Source organism: Saccostrea echinata, unplaced genomic scaffold (genome assembly GCF_033153115.1).
Source record: "Saccostrea echinata isolate AGI-Se365-2 ecotype Australia unplaced genomic scaffold, CSIRO_AGI_Sech_v1 ptg000025l, whole genome shotgun sequence".
NCBI lineage: Eukaryota > Metazoa > Mollusca > Bivalvia > Ostreida > Ostreidae > Saccostrea > Saccostrea echinata.
This window is the reverse complement of record NW_026889774.1, coordinates 25445695-25461553: the sequence shown is the minus strand read 5'-3', so window position 1 is coordinate 25461553 and position 15859 is coordinate 25445695.

The window sequence follows — 15859 nt, the reverse complement described above, 5'->3', positions numbered from 1 at the left end:
TCTTATGTTTATAGTAAACTGCAGCTGATCTTATGTTTACAGTAACCTGTAGATGATCTTATGTTTATAGTAAACTGCAGCTGATCTTATGTTTACAGTAACCCGTAGCTGATCTTATGTTTATAGTAACCTGTAGCTGATCTTATGTTTATAGTTACCTGTAGCTGATCTTATGTTTATAGTAACCTGTAGCTGATCTTATGTTTATAGTAACCTGTAGCTGATCTTATGTTTACAGTAACCTGTAGCTGATCTTATGTTTATAGTAACCCGTAGCTGATCTTATGTTTATAGTAACCTGTAGCTGATCTTATGTTTATAGTAACCCGTAGCTGATCTTATGTTTATAGTAACCCGTAGCTGATCTTATGTTTATAGTAACCTGTAGCTGATCTTATGTTTATAGTAACCTGTAGCTGATCTTATGTTTATAGTAACCCGTAGCTGATCTTATGTTTATAGTAACCTGTAGCTGATCTTATGTTTACAGTAACCCGTAGCTGATCTTATGTTTATAGTAACCTGTAGCTGATCTTATGTTTATAGTAACCCGTAGCTGATCTTATGTTTATAGTTACCTGTAGCTGATCTTATGTTTATAGTAACCCGTAGCTGATCTTATGTTTATAGTAACCTGTAGCTGATCTTATGTTTACAGTAACCCGTAGCTGATCTCATGTTTACAGTAACCCGTAGCTGATCTTATGTTTATAGTAACCTGTAGCTGATCTTATGTTTATAGTAACCTGTAGCTGATCTTATGTTTACAGTAACCTGTAGCTGATCTCATGTTTACAGTAACCCGTAGCTGATCTTATGTTTATAGTAACCTGTAGCTGATCTTATGTTTATAGTAACCTGTAGCTGATCTTATGTTTATAGTAACCCGTAGCTGATCTTATGTTTATAGTAACCTGTAGCTGATCTTATGTTTATAGTAACCTGTAGCTGATCTTATGTTTACAGTAACCCGTAGCTGATCTCATGTTTACAGTAACCCGTAGCTGATCTTATGTTTATAGTAACCTGTAGCTGATCTCATGTTTACAGTAACCCGTAGCTGATCTTATGTTTATAGTAACCCGTAGCTGATCTTATGTTTATAGTAACCTGTAGCTGATCTTATGTTTATAGTAACCCGTAGCTGATCTTATGTTTATAGTAACCTGTAGCTGATCTTATGTTTACAGTAACCCGTAGATGATCTTATGTTTATAGTAAACTGCAGCTGATCTTATGTTTACAGTAACCTGTAGATGATCTTATGTTTATAGTAAACTGCAGCTGATCTTATGTTTACAGTAACCCGTAGCTGATCTTATGTTTATAGTAACCTGTAGCTGATCTTATGTTTATAGTTACCTGTAGCTGATCTTATGTTTATAGTAACCTGTAGCTGATCTTATGTTTATAGTAACCTGTAGCTGATCTTATGTTTACAGTAACCTGTAGCTGATCTTATGTATATAGTAACCCGTAGCTGATCTTATGTTTATAGTAACCTGTAGCTGATCTTATGTTTATAGTAACCCGTAGCTGATCTTATGTTTATAGTAACCCGTAGCTGATCTTATGTTTATAGTAACCTGTAGCTGATCTTATGTTTATAGTAACCTGTAGCTGATCTTATGTTTATAGTAACCTGTAGCTGATCTTATGTTTATAGTAACCTGTAGCTGATCTCATGTTTACAGTAACCCGTAGCTGATCTTATGTTTATAGTAACCTGTAGCTGATCTTATGTTTATAGTAACCCGTAGCTGATCTTATGTTTACAGTAACCTGTAGCTGATCTTATGTTTACAGTAACCCGTAGCTGATCTTATGTTTATAGTAACCTGTAGCTGATCTTATGTTTATAGTAACCCGTAGCTGATCTTATGTTTATAGTAACCTGTAGCTGATCTTATGTTTACAGTAACCCGTAGCTGATCTTATGTTTATAGTAACCTGTAGCTGATCTTATGTTTACAGTAACCCGTAGCTGATCTTATGTTTATAGTAACCCGTAGCTGATCTTATGTTTACAGTAACCCGTAGCTGATCTTATGTTTACAGTAACCTGTAGCTGATCTTATGTTTACAGTAACCTGTAGCTGATCTTATGTTTACAGTAACCCGTAGCTGATCTTATGTTTACAGTAACCTGTAGCTGATCTTATGTTTACAGTAACCCGTAGCTGATCTTATGTTTACAGTAACCTGTAGCTGATCTTATGTTTACAGTAACCCGTAGCTGATCTTATGTTTACAGTAACCTGTAGCTGATTTTATGTTTATAGTAACCTGTAGCTGATCTTATGTTTATAGTAACCTGTAGCTGATCTTATGTTTATAGTAACCCGTAGCTGATCTTATGTTTACAGTAACCTGTAGCTGATCTTATGTTTATAGTAACCTGTAGCTGATCTTATGTTTACAGTAACCTGTAGCTGATCTTATGTTTATAGTAACCTGTAGCTGATCTTATGTTTACAGTAACCTGTAGCTGATCTTATGTTTACAGTAACCTGTAGCTGATCTCATGTTTACAGTAACCCGTAGCTGATCTTATGTTTATAGTAACCCGTAGCTGATCTTATGTTTATAGTAACCTGTAGCTGATCTTATGTTTACAGTAACCTGTAGCTGATCTTATGTTTACAGTAACCCGTAGCTGATCTTATGTTTATAGTAACCTGTAGCTGATCTTATGTTTATAGTAACCTGTAGCTGATCTTATGTTTACAGTACGTAGCTGATCTTATGTTTACAGTACGTAGCTGATCTTAAAATAAACGACGAGAACAAGTTCTAAATGCCTCATTTTTTAGTTGGTTATCCTCCTTTTTGTTACAATGGCTTAACAAGTGGATACATGTAGATATTGAAATTTCATGAACACACGTTCCAATGGCGGCAGAATGTCTAACATTAATGTGCCTTTTTTTTCTTGAGAGCAGAATTGTGTCGCGTGGTCAGTATTTCCATGTTTACATTGACAAGATGAATTACGAGTTTACATTACTTTGATTATTACTGTCTTGTTCATTAGTTGTCTGTTTTCGTCCACCTGTCACTCACGAGAGAATTCGGAGACGTTCCTTTTTGTGACCTTCATTGTGACCTCCATTTCACAAGAGGAAGTTACTAGATACATGAACAATGTTACACAAGTGACACTGAGGTACATTTATAAGTATTTTTATTATATGACACAGTACCTACTTTCTATAATTTCAAGAAGTTTTGACCAAACAAATCCATAACTTGATTATACAAATTATCATATTAAAATTGATTTACAAGGAATAAAATGAATTGACTGCATATATAAGTTTCATATCTTACACACATTATTCTTGGTTTTTAGTAATAGGGAATTAAAGCTCTCAGTCATTCCGTGATAGTCTTTATTACCAGTAAAAAGGTTCATGACGGACCATAGTGTCTGAATGTAAATATTCTATGCATGCACTTTGATAAAACCTAGTCTGTACTATAATAGGTTTGCGCCGATGACAGCTATTTGTGATGAGTCAAACTGACACTTAGACAAACATTTAATCGTCTGAAAACACCGTTTTTGGTGCTGATCGTTTGTTTTGTATTTCCCGGGATTACCCGTATTATACAATTGGTGAGTACATTTTTATATATTTTTTATCAGACGGAGATTTGGCGCCTACACGAGGTCATTAATTTCAATTCGACAATAATCATTATAAATACCGCCGTAAAATACTCCATTAGATCTTCTAAAGTTCAATTTTTATGCAATGTGGAAGAGACAGCTTAAATGTAATTTTATACCTTTAATCTGTATTTCAAAATACAAATAAAAACTTCTGGAGTCAAACAACCCGATTCTCTCTGTCGTGGTTTTGAGAATTCCCCAAGGACCATGGACCGTTTTTTGCAGTTCCTAATTCCCTGTAATATTTCATGCGCAGACTCCATTTAACAGCGCCTCTAGCGACAGAGCGACATTTCATCTCTTTGAAATAGTGAAATGACAAGCAATAATTACAAATCGAAACAAAACGACCCTTAACAATTTAGAGATTTTTCTCCCATAATTTTGTCAGTTTCGACGTTAATTACTCATGCAAGCTATTTTTGAACAAATTAATGTAGACAAAATAATTCATTCGCCCAGAGCAGTCTTGCAGAATCATCATTCTTCGTCCTCTTGCTTTGCTCACCCCAGTTAATAGCTCGAGTATGCGCTTTTCTAATCAAGAAAAGTTTGTCCAATGACCGTCCTCTTTGCGTTTAACCCCCTACATTTATTTCTTATGTATCCCGATTAAGCAAAGTATAAAATCATTAAGTAGATAGCCTTTCTTAAGAAGAGGAAAAAGTACATACATGTATTATATACTGTAAGAAATTCAAAATCGGTCATTTATGTCATTCAAAAGACTGCAACAACAATATTGTGTAGATACAGTTTAATAATAGATCGTGGATGTAATTCAAAAGTCACTTAATTCCTTGAGAATACAAGGTCTACACCGAGATACCGCGAATTATTGATAGGTCTCACGACGATCGAGTGACTTTGTACATGCATTCCTAAAAAATTATATCTCTCTTGTGTTATGATAAAAATATGCCGCGGTCCTGTACAGATGGCTTGCTGTCGAGGTTGGGGGTGGGGTGGGGTGGTCTGTGAATAATACGAAGTTTCTTCATAGTCTTAAAATTGTATTATAACTTCATCGTATGTTCAAAACGGACTTAATTTACCATAAAAATCAAGAATAATACGTGATATTGAACAAAAATGTATCCTGAAATTCATGTTTCACGTAAGAAAAGCATGTTGTTCAAAACATGATATGCCATTTGAATCATATAAGACAAGCAATATTTCATGTGGTAATACAAATTACTTATATACTTATATATATATTATTTATTATATACAAATTACTTACAATACATGAGAAAATCGATATTTTTAAATGATGGCAATTTTTAGATGCATAAAATGTTTATGAGATGAAGAGTTCACAAAATAAGTAAGAAACAAACAAACAAACCGAACGAAAATCGACGCAGGGGCAGTGGGAAATGTCCCCGGTCTGTTTATATTTTTAATCATACGTATTAATTAAGCCAACGACTTCCTTGTTTAGATTGGGATAAATGCTAGCATTAGATGACTTTTGAATATATGACAGTTGCAAATATGTTATAGAAAAAATCACACACTCTCGAAATTCCCTATTAGATAAGGGGAAAAAACATGAACTAAACAACAACATCACGTGCAGCTACAAATGAAGAAACCTATATCTAATCTAATGGCATGCTAATATTGTACCAGGTAAAACTGTAAATGATTTCCTTCATGCATACCAGAAGGATAATGGGCGTTGTAATGCGTGTATTCAAAGAGAATAGGTTATGATCAATTTAAAGACGTAGTATTTATACTGTTAGGTCACACAAGGTATTCAAGAAAACAACTGAAAACACCGTGAATACATCAATTCCAGAAAGCAGATAATCATTCAAACGAATTTATTTTGAATGATCTTAATATATTTTAACTGCCACCTCAGTATGATGTATGATTGTTTTTTGGCCATAAAAAACTGAATGCAAATTAAGTTGATCCCAGATATGATAAATTAACCAAATTGATTGTCCACTTTTATATGCTATGTTTTTAATTATCATAAATATCTTTTTCCTTGAACCAAAGTTGAGAGTTTAATTAACAATGCACTATAAACTTGAAAGTATATACTTCTTATTTAGTAACACGGCTTGCATCCTTGTATGATAAGGTTGTTCAATAAATTGAATTTATGTTCACCATATTTTCGTTATAGAGTTCAAATCAAATTTATTATTTATTTAATGATATCTTACAATGCTGGAATTTTTTTGTTGTTGTTATGGATATTTTAGACTTTAACAGCAGAATTCCCTTTCGATGTTATACAATTTAGGGTAGGGAAAAAGAAAAGCGGTGTATGGAATAAGGAAGTTCACAAAAACATACCGGTGAATGACTTCATAAGCTGCTACAAGAAGGGATTCTTACTCCAACCTTGTTCACGCTTCTTGTTAAAGTTGTTTCGCCGTGGGCAACAGCTGAATTCCACACTTTTCGGTCTTTACCGCTAAACACATAAAACCCCAAGATGTGCGATCTGACTAAATGTGAGTGTAAAGGCACGCCCTAATTACATTGTAATTCCATGTCTTATTTAGCCATCAAACAGCCAGGAATGAGATGGTGTTCTCTGATTATTTGGGTGTCATTAATTTTAAATTTAGTTTCCAATCTTTGGAACTGCATTTATTCATGTCAGCGTGTTTTAAACAGAATGAAACGTTTACGTATAAACCCAGTGAAACAAGCATTCCTTATTATTATTCTTAGTATTGTTTACATGTATATATTTACATGTATATGTATAAGTTACAAATATAAGTAATCATAAGTAATGATACCTGGCAGCGAATGAAACTCTTTATGCTTTAACAGTTACAACAAGCTCTTGTAAGTGGGGCTGTGCCCTGATTATCTGGTAGTAAATGTCTTCATTTTACTTCATTATTTTATCACTCCATTTCCGCGTTAGAAGACCACGCACTGCTTCTACTACAGCTGAAAACGTCAGAGATTTGGGCGAGAAGCCACGGGATTCGGTGACAATGAACTAATATGCTATTGGGTCATGTCGACTTTTAAGCAGTAAAGATATGTGCAATTAAAAAAAATCTAAAAGTTATTGGGAGTTACCATGTACACAGAATTAAATGTGTGAAGATTTAGGGTATTAAAATTTTCATTGGCAGCTACCTTAATGTACAAACAATCATAAAATAAAAGATTTTAAAAAAAATAGTGAAACAAACTGCATTATATCTATAGATAAATGTATATAGAGTAAATATCAAATTCAGTATATGCAAATATCTTTAGATAACTTTATCACTGGTTAAGTGTTTTTGTATATTTTTTCATTTAATTAAATTATACTTTCAGTCTCAATCTAAAAATATATCTTTCTTGTGTTTTAATTCAAAATTTCATGGTTTTGATGGCAATTGTTGCCTCTAAGACGATTTATTGTAATTTTTTAAATCTTGAGACTCTTCTAAGACAGGAGTTTATTCTGTTATCGAATTAAGGTAAGTTGTAGCTACATTAGCACTTTATCTTTTTGATAAAAAAAAATGTCAAATGAAGAGTTTGGTCCCACACGGCAGTTATAGTCTTTGTGATGACTCAAGGCTCCAGAAAGGATGCTTACGAATACATGTACAGTTATAGTCTAATCCTTTGTGATGACTCAAGGCTCCAGAAAGGAGGCTTACGAATACAGTTATGTTTTTCTGTCTAAACTTGAAGTTGTATGGTCAGTGATGAGTTTAAAAAAAAAATAAATAACAAAGAACATTTTCTTGATTTATTTTGAGTGAAATGTCGAGCAGAAAAAATCTAAAAACTTTTTTTTTTGGAAAAAAAGCACCCAGTTGAGGACATGTATAAAGCACTTATGCTTTGATTAATAAACCATAGACTTGGTTTCGTCATTAATTTAAATGAAATAAAATGAGACCTAAAAATAAACGCAATAAAAATGAATATTCCAGAAAACTATTTCATTCAAATAGTAAGCGCTTACGTCATTTTAGAGTCTCAGAAACGATGTGTACGTGTCCGTTGTTTGTCTTTTATAGCCTTTGAACCACTTACATAGTTTTTAAATAACTACTGAATTAATTCTAGCCAGATTTGACATACCATTACTTTTGTTCTTGAAGGAAAACAAAAAATCCAGAATTTCAAGGTCCATGGTCTTTTACTCAAAATCTAGAAATGAATTAATGCAACTTTGTATAATCTTCATTTCCGTGATGAAGAATTTTCTTTTAAGGTTCATCGATACTCTGATAAGATAGATAACTCTTAATGATATAAATGCCTATTATTTCTTTATAATTTGTCAAGTTGAAATGTCTTTTTGTCAAATTTTGTCCCGCAAGCTATGCTATAATTGTTTGTGTTTTACTTAAAAAATACATTTTTTTTGAAAATCATAAGAGTTAAAGAAACATTTTATGTGAGTGAGCAGAGGGTTTATGAACCTCAATCAGTAAAATAATCATTGCAACGTACATTTTGGTGAACTGAATTTTAAAGTAATTTATTCAAATGAATTAAAAGTTACCTTGCGGTTTAATGATAATGTGAGAGAAACTGCGTTGTATAAATTTAAATCAGTTGATTTGTTTTTTGCTCATTAGAGTCCAATTAAACGAGAATTAGATCAGATTAACTCGTTCATGGTGAATTCGCTTTCAATCTTGCACAAAGGACAGGGATGAATCATTAATTGTTGTTTTGTAGTAGTTGACAATACTATCCTCTCCGTTTCCGTTGTGTCGCCCCCTAGATCTGGATTAACAGAACAAAGATAAATAACAATTATAACCACGTTACTGTCTTAATCACGTGAATAAAAACATTTTATTGCTGAAGATAAACGCTGTTTTCAATAGCCATCATAAGGCATACATATAATCAATGAAATAGAGTGATATAATTTGCACAATGCAGAAAAAACGTAGATAGAGTGAAAAAAACAGCAAAAACAAAACAGCCAAAACAAAGCAAAACATATCATGATACGAAAGAACACGAATCTGCATCATAGACATCCTTGGGCATTAATCTGATTCAATCGTGTACATTTATATGTAAAATTGACCTTTATATTTGGAGCGTCTTTTAGAATGATGCAATAGTTTATCAATTAAAAACCTGTTGTCACCCCTGCCACAAAATGAGTATTGGTTTTAAGTTATGGGATACACAGAGGTCACAGGAAGGCCAGAAAATATGTCAATTTCCAAATTTTCTCATTTTTATGCAAATTTTCATCGATTTTACAGCACATTTTGGTTCAGAAAACAGAAAACAAGCTTGCATATTCACCAAATCTATATATTTCATACATTAGTATCAGATGCATCTTCTGTATAAAAATCTCAGATAGGCAAGCTTGTGCTCTATGTTTCTCGAAGTGAAAATTGTCTCAAATTTGACGAAATTCGGTAAAATGTCCTAATTCTGCACCTTTTTGTGGCCTCCGTGTAAGCTTTAAATCAAAATTAGTGCTGGTTTTAAAACAAGCATCATTTTAAGTTCTTAACTACAAACTATCACAATTTTAACTGTGTTCTAATTTTTACATCAAATGGGGGGCCAGATTCGGCCGTTACCATACCTTGTCCTTTTAGCACAATTTTGACCATCTACATGTATTTTGACCCTCCTCTGCTCTAGGGGACATGGTTTGAAAAAATACTAGAGTGTATTTATGTAAGTGTTTTTTTTTTTTTTTGTTTTTTTGTTTTTTTTGTTTTTTTTTTTTTCGTTTGTTTTTGTTTTGTTTTGTTTTGGTTTGGGGTTTTTTTTTTCTAGCTTTTTTTACTTTTTCTTTGGCCAAGTTGTTGTTGAAAGATTTTTAAAAACCCCTACGTTATATATATTTATCATTTAATACTTATCTCCCCTTGAAAGGACGTATGACCCTTCCTATGAAAAAAAAAGGGTTTACTTAGGGCCTTTTTTGGCCCTGTAAATTTCTGGAAAAAACAAACCAAACTGCTCAGTTTTTTGTTAAAAAAAACATTTAATTTCGCTTGGACCCTTTGGTGACTGTTTATCTATTAGAAATGACGTAATTTTCTCACTAGTCTAATATGTGATATGACGTTATGAATTGCGTCATTATCCTCAAAGCCTGAAAATTCTGTCAAAAACGACCAAATGCTTTTTAAAAATTCTTTTGCATAGAGCCCAACCTCTGATCTAAAATGTGCAATTATATGATGAAAGAACTATTTCTGAAGATTATAAAACATTTTGTTTTGGGGGTTTGGGGTGGGGTCGAGGGATGGGATCATGTTCTGAATGTACTCAAATTCATCCGTTTTCTGCAAAATTCAAGAAAATTTCAATCTCACAAAACCCGTGTTTTAGTACCTGGCATGGACTCCCAGAGGCAACTTTTTTTAAAATAGGAAATGAAAGCACTAAGTCTCTACTTTATATTGATGTTTGAAATGGGACATTGGGCCTTGGATAGTTAATTGGTATATGGGCAGAGCCATTTTATGGATAAAGTGAACCTAGCTCTTTGTATTTCCTTTTAATGCACAAACCCGTTTTAGGCGCTGCTTTTAAAGTTTGAAGAAAAATACTAAAAAGTAACAAACTACGTCCAAACTACAGTTAGATATACAGTGAGCCTTCGGCTCAGGTAGGCTTAAATGCACAGCGTACAACTCCTGAAATGAAAACTAGTTATAGATGGTTGTTTTTCTGATCTGTCGCTCCTCTGCCTATTTGGCATCATACGGTGATGAATATCTAATCAATCCATCATGCACTGCACTGAAATTAAAGTAGTCTAAAATACAATGGAATTTACTAGACTTTATCTATTTGTACTTTCTTTGCAAAATTAGGAACATGAAAATTTCTAGTAATCAGTTTCATCTGTTTGCTTTTTTGTAGTTTTGACACAGGCAATTCAATTGTTAACTCGAAAAGTGACCTTTAGCATCACAGGTGTCGCAGAGAGAAGGGGGAATTTATAAATGCAAGGATCACATTCCAGACATCAGCGTAAAATAATTCAAATTTAAACGAATGAAGGAAAAGACAAACCTTTGGCATATCTAAGGTAAGTCATATATAAACAGATTTAGCCGTCGGTTCATAATCAGTTGTACTGATTAAAGTCAGGGAAGAATCTCTGAAATGCAAATAAGAACAGTTCCACTTCTCACTATTCTCACCTGCTCTTCACTAACAAAAAATAAATCAAAGTAAACACGTGGGGCATTGTGCATAATTAAAACAATTTCCTACTATTTTGCATCTATTTATCACCTGTGTTTCCACTGTTTTTGCCTTAAAAATGAAAAATCTGCATTTGAATTAAAAAGGCAATGAATCAGTATAATTCTCCAATACTGTCAAGAGGAAATTATATATATATATATATATATATATATATATATATATATATATATATATATATATATATATATATATATATATATATATATATATATATATATATATATATATATATAAGATTTCTAATTTGAATTCCTTGAATTCCATAACAATAGATACATGCATGAATAGATAAGCAATTCCAGCTAAGATGCACGTGCTTGTATTTTAGCAGTTTATCTACATGAATTGATTTATATAAGCCTATAAGATAGGCTGATGTATCAAATACAGTACCTCTCTAATTACTTCGGTAGTTTTGATAAAAATGCATGACATTTTTGTCCAGTGTATTTACGTGTATACACACTAGCACCAGATGTAACAAAAGTTTGATATTAGACTTGTCCCGAAACTTTGACGTCTTGTAACTGATTGTATCATCTAACTATACATTGTATTCGTTTTTATAAAGAAATATGATGTGTACTTATATTTTGTCATTCCATATATCAAACTAATCACACACGTCAACTGAGAAGGAATTTGATTTTTTTAATTTGATTTTTATGTGTTCCTTGTTACAGTTATGAAATCAAAACTGTATTGATTTCCTAGAAGTATATGTCGAAAAAGCAGTTAAACAATATGTCAAAAACAAACCGAATCATCGCGGTCAAACGTAAAATCTAAACGGAATGACTTCAGCATTTCCATTGTCAACTTTCCCTATTTATGTAGTAACAGTCCACTATCACCTGCATGCATATGGTGTAGTTTCGATACGCAATAGCATGCTCTGGGTACGATAAAATTTTTAAACCGATACAGGCTACTGACAAATACTGTTGTAAGATGTTACAGGGATTTCAACAACCTCGGCTGAAAGTCAGCATTTTGCAAAGTCTATAGTCATTAAAATGACCTAAGGCTTGTTTGCAAATACAACCTAACATTTTGTCGTATTTTGTCAGTCATGTTTCGTACCAATTGTTAATCATTGTTTTTATGCCCCCGTAATCGAAGATTCGGGGGCATATATTTTTTGGTCCGTCCGTCAGTCCTTCCTTCCGTCCAGCTGTCTGTCAGTCTGCATGATAATCAGTTTGTCTGTTTGTCCGCAAAAACACGTTAACCTTGTCCATAATTATAACTTTTGAATATTTGGTGCTAGGGCTTTTATATTCCACGTCTGTATTCCTTGTGACAAGAATTTTCTTTGGGTACAAACATATTTGACCTTTTCACCTTTACCTTGGAGTATGAAAAACTTTTGTAAAATTGACCAATTGATCTTTGAAATTGATCTTTAAACTAAGCCACATTTTCTGAACGGTTGATACTAGGGCTTTCATATTTCACATGTATATTTCATGTGGTAAAACCTTTTTTTTCTGTACCAACACTTGAGCTTTAACCTTGGCCATAACTTTTGAACGGTTAAATTGGTACTAGGACTTTCATCTTTCACTTATGTATCCTTTGTGACAAGACTTTTCCTTTGGATAGCAACAAATTTGATCTCTTGACCTTGACCTTAGAGTTTGACTTACTTTTGCAAAATTTTACCAAACTTTTACTGTACGTTTGAGCGGTTGGTGCTAGTGCTTTTATATGTCACATGTATATTTCACGTGACCAGATCTTTCGTCGGGTACCAATATTTTTGACCTTGACCTTGGAGTTTGACCTTCTTTTGACAAACTTTTACCTTGGCCCTAATTTTTGAAGGGTCGGTGCTAGACCAATTAAATATCACATGTGTATTCCTTGCGACAAGACTTTTCTTTGGGCACCAATGCAGCATTTTTGAACTCTTGACCTTGACCGTGCATTTTGCCCTCTTCATGATTTGTATTTATAGCTAGTTTATTTAATTAATGAATGATCACTGTTCGCTATCTTCATCTTTTATATACATGTATACATATATAATTTTACGTTTGAGTAAAATTAATTAAAATATTGACAAAAGCCAAAAAACTTTTTACAGATCCTTATCTGGCACGAATTAGAATTTCTAAAAAGGAACGAATAAAACGCCAAACCAGATTGATTGAACACGAATTCTAGATTATTTATTGTAAAGCGATAATCCTGAAATAAATTTGAATACCTTTTTGCAGGAGTTTAGGAAAGCATGGGATTTTTATAATTACATGTACTTAAAGTTCAATTGTTGCTCCTTAGATAAAATAGATTCAATAAAATATATTAAATATACAGATGTCACCATTATTATGTTCTTGATTCGTAAAACGTGGTAATATCACTGATTGACTGTTGATATAAATCTTTGGTAATCCACCAACACGGCTATATCAAAGACACCAGTGTCGTCATAACATTTAATTGGTGGCTTGTTTACACATGGATTCCTTCGCGGGAGAGATATAGTTTTTCGATGGCCCGGGAGATAGTTCAAAACGACATTCATTCTAGCTTCTAAAAGAAATTAAAATCCATTAATGGCTTTGTTTGATGACTGAATTGTAATTAACCTTTTTTTTCTAGCTTGTTAATGTCTACTTTTGTCTTAATTTAGACGAATGGAGTTGTTTTTCCTTTTTAACACATCCTTTTTACAGAGTAATTTGAAATTGAGTATTTTAGGGTTTCGTGAAGGATGCTACAGAGATTTAATACATTTGGTCTCTGTTGATGATATTTGAAAATTGAAACAAAATGTTTGCTCTAACAAGGCATGGCCATTTTTTTTAACTTCAAATAGATGTTCCAGTTTGTATAAAAAGGTGAAGTTATAAAGAATGATTGATCGCAAAAGTCCTGAACAATACGAATCGTGAACATGGTTAAAACTCGGACACATGGAAACACCAGAGATTGGTTCATATGCCTAGGAAGAGTAAGCATCCCCAGTCGATTTGTCACACCCAACGTAAACCCTTAATTTGTGTAATCTGTAGTTAAAATTAGTATGAAAAAATGGTATTACATTTTGTATGAAACATGTCTGTCGAAATATGACCCAACGATAGACAGTATTACTTTTGCAATCAAGGTTATTATCATGACTATAGAATTTCCGAAATGATTTATTTCGTGGGTCTATAAAACAATTATACACCCATGAATAAAATGTATTAAAGATATCCTTAATTCTTGTAGACTGTCTTATATATGAACCAGTCAAACATCTCATAACTGCTTAAGTGAATTATTGAAGAAACTCTAAGAAACCAATCTGTACAATAATGGAGACGCATTGTCGGTAGTTCTCCTAAATGAATAGATTATAAAAATTTTAAATTTTGGTCTCGAAAATTATTTGCTGAATTTACCAAACGATTTTAGAATTACATTTACAAAACTTCAAACATGTAATCATTGTTATCCAGTTGAAACAGGTAGATGGAATAATACTGACGGAAATGAAAGAATATGTACCGTTTGTCATTGTAAAAGTAATGGTAATGGTGATGAATTTTATTATGTTATGGAAAGTACGTAATTCTCGAACGACAGAAAAAATATTTCTCCTAAATAGATATTGTAAAAATCCTAATATTTTTAAGTTTAATGAACTAATGAACACAAACAATACAAAAATCTTTGTCAAAATATATTAAGGAAAAAAAAAATCAAAACTGTCTGTCCTTCTTGAAGCCTCCATAACTGATTATATATTTACCTTTTTCTTTTCATTTTTTTAATATACCTGTCTATTGTTTGTACCCTTTACTGTTACAGTGTATTCGTTTTGTGTATATTTGTTATATATAATTATCTCTTTTCCCAGTAATCTGGTTTCGAGAGAATAAAGAATTGAAATTTTCCACAGGAATATACTTCAAATTAAAATTTAAGTTCTACATTTTCTTCATTTTTATTCAAGAAATATGTTAAAATGTTGCAAGCATGTATAATATTTTTAGGAAACATTTAATAAAACAAAATTGTTTTGTTTTCAAATTTATTTTAAAAGTTAAACTAATTTGAGACTTGGATTAAAGTGCCTTCTCAGTTATGGTCTTGAGACCTTTTAAACACCAGAAGACAGTGTAAGTCACACAAATCTACGATATAGAAGTATGATAAGTTTGGAAAGCACAATTATTCGTCAAAAAATGGAAGTTTTGAATGAATGAGAAGAAACATACGAAACTAAACAATGAAACGATACGAAAATGACCTTGTGACCCGTCTATTTGCCACAGTCCATAAATAATTCATTGGCTCGTGTGCGGTACACACATCGTGGATTTTGATGGCCGTATGAATGAAGGAACCTACATCACATTGTTTTAAACATAAAAAAAGCTAACAGCACTTTAATAGATTTACGATATTTGAAACTCTACATTGATATATTCTGATAGTGAACTTGATCAGCTTGTCATAGTATTGTAATTAATGTCGCAAATGCTCCAAACCTCTCTAACGGTAGATGTAATCACACAGAATCAGAATCCATCAAAAGCATGTTTTGTTATGGTGTACTAGAATTGACAAATTATGCCATCAATTTGAAGACGTTTTCTTATGTTGTTTTATAGATTTAATTCACCGAGCATTAATCATTCTTGACTCGTTGAATTCTAAATGCATATTCATGAAGAAAATTAAACTCTTTGTACCTCCGAATAAAGTACATACATGCTATTTATTATCTGTCAGGTATAGCTTATGTGGTTGACAAATCACACAAGAAGGAAAACAAGTTTGACTCAAGATATTATGCTGTCATGTGAATTGTCCACAATTGTATTCCAAATCTGCATAAAATATTTCAAAACTAGAAACTCTATCTCTCTCTAAGTTATTACTATTTTTCTTCTTTGTCAGATGTACGAATGTTTGTAGAAAAATTAAAAGGATTTGTTTTTGTTGAAATCTGAGTGCTTGGAAATTTGAACA